Source organism: Arachis hypogaea, chromosome 12 (assembly GCF_003086295.3).
Source record: "Arachis hypogaea cultivar Tifrunner chromosome 12, arahy.Tifrunner.gnm2.J5K5, whole genome shotgun sequence".
In the NCBI taxonomy this organism is placed as follows: Eukaryota; Viridiplantae; Streptophyta; class Magnoliopsida; order Fabales; family Fabaceae; genus Arachis; species Arachis hypogaea.
Window position 1 is genome coordinate 46285850 of NC_092047.1, and position 6269 is coordinate 46292118.

Genomic DNA, 6269 nt, shown 5'->3' on the forward strand with positions numbered 1-6269 from the left:
GACTTTAACCGCTCAGTCTCAAGTTTTCACTTGACACCTACACGCCACAAGCACATGGTTAGGGACAGCTTGGTTTAGCCGCTTAGGCCAGGATTTTATTCCTTTAGGCCCTCCTATCCACTGATGCTCAAAGCCTTGGGATCCTTTTTATTTGCCCTTGCCTTTTGGTTTTAAGGGTTATTGGCTTTTTGCTCTTGCCTCTTGGTTTTAAGAGCTTTTGGCTTTTTCTGCTTGCTTTTTCTCTTTCTTTCTATTTTTTTTCGCCTTTCTTTTTTCTGCAAGCTTTGTTCTTTGCTGCTTTTTCTTGCTTCAAGAATCATTTTTTTGATTTTTCAGATCATCAAATAACATGTTTCCTAGTCATCATTCTTTCAAGAGCCAACATATTTAACATTCTTAAACAACAACTTCAAAAGACATATGCACTGTTCAAGCATACATTCAGAAAACAAGAAGCATTGTCACCACATCAATATAATTAAACTAAGTTCAAGGATAAATTCAAAACTCATGTACTTCTTGTTCTTTTGAATTAAAATATTTTTCATTTAAGAGAGGTGATGGATTCATAGGACATTCATAACTTTAAGACAAAGTTACTAACTACTAATGATCATGTAATGAAGACACAAACATAGATAAGCACTGAACATAGAGAAAACGAAAAACAGAAGAAATAAGAACAAGGAATGAATCCACCTTAGTGATAGTGGCGTTTCCTTCTTGAGGAACCAATGATGTCCTTGAGCTCTTCTATGTCTCTTCCTTGTCTTTGTTGCTCCTCCTTCATTGCTTTTTGATCTTCTCTAATTTCATGAAGGATGATGGAGTGCTCTTGATGTTCCACCCTTAATTGTCCCATGTTGGAACTTAATTCTCCTAGGGAGGTGTTGATTTTCTCCCAATAGTTTTGTGGAGGAAAATGCATTTGAGGCATCTCCGGGATCTCATGGTGATGAGCTTCATATGCCTCTTGAGCTCCATGAATGGGCTCTCTTGCTTGCTCCATCTTTTTCTTAGTGATGGGCTTTTCTTCCTCAACGGGAATGTCTCCTTCTATGGAAGCTCCAGCTGAGTAACATAGATGGCAGATAAGATGAGGAAAAGCTAGCCTTGCCCCAGGAGAGGGATTTTCGGCTATTTTGTAGAGTTCAAGGGAGATGACTTCATGAACCTCTACTTTTTCTCCAATCATGATGCTATGGATCATGATGGCCCGATCCACAGTAACTTCAGATCGGTTGCTAGAGGGGATGATGGAGCGTTGGATGAACTCCAACCATCCTCTAGCCACAGGCTTGAGGTCCAATCTTCTTAGTTGAACCGGCTTGCCTTTGGAGTCAATCTTCCATTGAGCTCCTTCCACACATATGTCCATGAGGACTTGGTCCAACCTTTGATTAAAGTTGACCCTTCTAGTGTAGGGGCGTTCATCTCCTTGCATCATAGGCAAGTTAAACGCCAACCTCACATTTTCTAGACTAAAATCCAAGTATTTCCCCCGAACCATTGTAACATAGTTCTTTGGATCCGGGTTCTTACTTTGATCATGGTTCTTGGTGATCCATGCATTGGCATAGAACTCTTGAACCATTAGGATGCCGACTTGTTGGATGGGATTTGTTAGAACTTCCCAACCTCTTTGAATTTCATGTCGGATCTCCGGATACTTATTTCTTTTGAGTTTGAAAGGGACCTTGGGGATCACCTTCTTCTTGGCCACAACATCATAGAAGTGGTCTTGATGAGCTTTGGAGATGAATCTTTCCATCTCCCATGACTCGGAGGTGGAAGTTTTTGTCTTCCCTTTTCCTTTTCTAGAGGATTCTCCAGTCTTGGGTGCCATCACTGGTAATGGAAAAACAAAAAGCTTATGCTTTTTACCACACCAAACTTAGAATATTGCTCACCTTCGAACAAGAGAAGAAAGAATAAAATGAAGAAGAAGAAGAAAATATGGAGAAGAGGGGGAAGGTGTGTTTCAGCCAAGAAGAGAAGAGAGGGTTGTGTTGTGTGAAAATGAGGAAGAATGGAGGGCTATATATAGGGAAGGGAGTGGGGTTTAAGTTTCGGCCATATGGGTGGGTTTGGATGGAAAATTGATTTGAATTTTGAAGGTAGGTGGAGTTTATTGGGTAGGTTTATGGGGAAGAGTGGGTGGATGTGAGTGGTGAAGGGTTAATAGGGAAGAGAGATGGAGGTGATAGGTGAAGAGTTTTGGAGAAGAGTGTTTATTGGGAATAGAGGATGATTGAGAAGAGAGAAGAGAGTGAATGGAGGTAGGTGGGGATCCTGTGGGGTCCACAGATCCTGAGATGTTCAAGGATTTACAACCTTGCACCAAATTAGGCATGTAAAATGCCCTTGCACACAACTCTGGGCGTTCAGCGCCAGGTTGGTGCCCATTTTGGGCGTTTAACGCCCATTTGTTGCCCATTTCTGGCGTTGAACGCCAGAACCATGCTTGTTCTGGGCGTTCAATGCCAGCTCCTTTCCAGGGTACAATTCTGGCGTTCAGCGCCCAGATGATGCCCATTTTGGGCGTTCAGTGCCCAGATACTGCCCATTTTGGGCGTTCAGCGCCAGAACCATGCTCTGTTCTGGCGTTGAACGCCAGGCAGGTGCTTCCTCCAGGGTGTGATTTTTCTTCCGCTGTTTTTGATTCTGTTTCTAAATTTTTCGTTTATTTTGTGACTCCACATGATCATGAACCTAAGAAAACATGAAAAACAAAAATAAAATTAGATAAATAAACATTGGGTTGCCTCCTAAAAAGCGCTTCTTTAATGTCAATAGCTTGACAGTGGGCTCTCATGGAGCCTCACAGATGTGCAGAGCTTTGTTGAGACCTCCCAACACCAAGCTTAGAGTTTGGATATGGGGGTTTGACACCAAACTTAGAGTTTGGTTGTGGCCTCCCAACACCAAACTTAGAGTTTGACTGTGGGGGCTTTGGTTGACTCTGCTTTGAGAGAAGCTTTTTCTGCTTCCTCTCCATGGATGCAGAGAGAGATCCTTGAGTTGTAAACACAAGGTTGTCCTTATTTAATTGAAGGATCAATTCTCCTCTGTCCACATCAATCACAGCTCTTGCTGTGGCTAGGAAAGGTCTTCCTAGGATGATAGATTCATCCCCTTCTTTTCCAGTATCCAGGACTATGAAATCTGCAGGGATGTAAAGGCCTTCAACCTTTACTAACATGTCCTCTACTTGTCCATAAGCCTGTTTTCTTGAATTGTCTGCCATCTCTAATGAGATTTTAGCAGCTTGCACCCCATAGATTCCCAGTTTCTCTATTACAGAGAGGGGCATGAGGTTTATCCCTGAACCAAGGTCACACAGAGCCTTAAAGATCATGGTGCCTATGGTACAAGGTATTATGAACTTTCCAGGATCCTGTTTCTTCTGAGGCAATGTCAGTTGATCCAGATCACTTAGTTCATTGGTGAACAAGGGAGGTTCATCTTCCCAAGTCTCAATACTAAATAATTTGACATTTAGCTTCATGATTGCACCAAGGAACTTGGCAGCTTGCTCTTCAGTAACATCCTCATTCTCTTCATAAGAGGAATACTCATCAGAGCTCATGAATGGTATAAGGAGGTTCAATGGAATCTCTATGGTCTCTAGATGAGTCTCAGATTCCTTAGGTTCCTCAGAGGGAAGCTCCTTATTGATCACTGGACGTCCCAGGAGGTCTTCCTCCTTGGGATTCACGTCCTTCTCCTCTCTTGTGGGTTCGGCCATGGTAATTAATTCAATGGCCTTGCACTCTCCTTTTGGATTCTCTTCTGTATTGCTTGGAAGAGTACTAGGAGGGATTTCAGTGATCCTTTTACTCAGCTAGCCCACTTGTGCTTCCAAATTTCTAATGGAAGACCTTGTTTCATTCATGAAACTCACAGTGGCCTTAGATAGATCAGAGACTAAATTTGCTAAGCTAGATGAATTCTGCTCAGAATTCTCTGTATGTTGCTGAGTGGATGATGGAAAAGGCTTGCTATTGCTAAACCTGTTTCTTCCACCATTATTAAAGCCTTGTTGAGGCTTTTGATCCTTCCATGGGAGATTTGGGTGATTTCTCCATGATGGATTGTAGGTGTTTCCATATGGTTCACCCATGTATTTTAACTCTACTATTGCAGGGTTCACAGGATCATAAGCTTCTTCCTCAGAAGATGCCTCTTGAGTACTATTGGATGCAGCTTGCATTCCATTCAGACTCTGAGAAATCATATTGACTTGCTGGGTCAATATTTTATTCTGAGCCAATATGGCATTCAGAGTATCAATTTCAAGAACTCCCTTCTTCATAGGCGTCCCATTACTCACAGGATTCCTCTCAGAAGTATACGTAAATTGGTTATTAGCAACCATGTCAATGAGTTCTTGAGCTTCTGCAGGCGTTTTCTTTAGGTGAATGGATCCACCTGTAGAAGTATCCAATGACATCTTTGATAGCTCAGATAAACCATCATAGAATATATCCAGGATGGTCCATTCTGAAAGCATGTCAGAAGGACACTTTTTGGTCAGCTGCTTGTATCTTTCCCAAGCTTCATAGAGGGATTCACCTTCTTTCTGTCTGAAGGTTTGAATATCAGTTCTAAGCTTGCTCAGCTTTTGAGGAGGAAAGAACTTGGCTAAGAAAGCCGTGACCAGCTTATCCCAAGAGTTCAGGCTGTCTTTGGGTTGAGAGTCCAACCATATTCTAGCTCTGTCTCTTACAGCAAAAGGGAAAAGCATGAGCCTGTAGACTTCAGGATCTACTCCATTAGTCTTAACAGTATCACAGATCTGCAAGAATTCAGTTAAGAACTGAAAAGGATCTTCAGATGGAAGTCCATGAAACTTGCAGTTCTGCTGCATCAGAGAAACTAGCTGAGGTTTCAGCTCAAAATTGTTTGCTCCAATGGTAGGAATGGAGATGCTTCTTCCATGTAAATTGGAATTAGGTGCAGTAAAGTCACCAAGCATTCTCCTTGCATTGTTGTTGTTGGGTTCGGCTGCCATCTCCTTTACTTGTTCAAAATTTTCAATAAGGTTGTCTCTGGATTGTTGTAATTTAGCTTCTCTTAGTTTTCTCTTCAGAGTCCTTTCAGGTTCTGGATCAGCTTCAACAAGAATGGCTTTTTCTTTGTCCCTGCTGGTGCACGAAATTGTGATCTCCAGGCTCGAACAAATCCTGGTAATGGCTCCAAAGCTTGGTGCTCTGATCTTAATTCATAATTGTCACAACTTCGATACAACTAACCAGCAAGTGCACTGGGTCGTCCAAGTAATACCTTACGTGAGTAAGGGTCGAATCCCACGGAGATTGTTGGTATGAAGTAAGTTATGTAGATCCTTGGTGAGAATTTCAGATAAGCGAATGGAGATGCTTTTGTTCCTCTGAACCTCTGCTTTCCTGCTATCTTCATCCAATCAGTCTTACTCCTTTCCATGGCTGGCTTTATGTGATACATCACCACTGTCAATGGCTACTTTCGGTCATCTCTCGGGAAAATGATCCAATGCCCTGTCACGGCACGGCTAATCGTCTGGAGGCATCACCCTTGCCAATGGCTTCATCTTATCCTCTCAGTGAATAATATGCTCACGCACCCTGTCACGGCACGGCTATTCATCTGTCGGTTCTCGATCATGCTGGAATAGGATTTACTATCCTTTTGCATCTGTCACTAACGCCCTGCAATCGCGAGTTAGGAGCTCGTCACAGTCATTCAATCATTGAATCCTACTCGGAATACCACAGACAAGGTTTAGACTTTCCGGATTCTCTTGAATGCCGCCATCATTCTAGCTTACGCCACGAAGATTCTGGTTAAGAGATCTAAGAGATACTCATTCAGTCTAAGGTAGAACGGAAGTGGTTGTCAGGCACGCGTTCATAGGGAATGATGATGATTATCACGTTCATCACATTCAGATTGAAGTGCGAATGAATATCTTAGAAGCGAAATAAGATGAGTTGAATAGAAAACAGTAGTACTTTGCATTAATCTTTGAGGAACAGCAGAGCTCCACACCTTAATCTATGGAGTGTAGAAACTCTACCGTTAAAAATACATAAGTGAAAGGTCCAGGCATGGCCGAATGGCCAGCCCCTCTGATCTAAGAACCAGGCGTCCAAAGATGATCCTAAGATCCTAAGATGATCAAAAGATGGTCAAAAAGACTAGTAAAAGGTCCTATTTATAATAAACTAGTCACTAGGGTTTACATGAGTAAGTAATTGATGCATAAATCCACTTCCGGGGCCCACTTG

The 6269-nt window shown here is 42.3% G+C and overlaps 1 non-coding gene across 1 annotated transcript; it reads left to right on the forward strand.

Annotated features, from left to right (window-relative positions):
• The first annotated feature begins 4507 nt into the window (after window positions 1-4507).
• Window positions 4508-4615, forward strand: LOC112731927 (small nucleolar RNA R71). The gene has a single exon (XR_003167676.1). It is a non-coding gene; the product is annotated as a small nucleolar RNA R71 (small nucleolar RNA).
• The last annotated feature ends 1654 nt before the right edge of the window (window positions 4616-6269 follow it).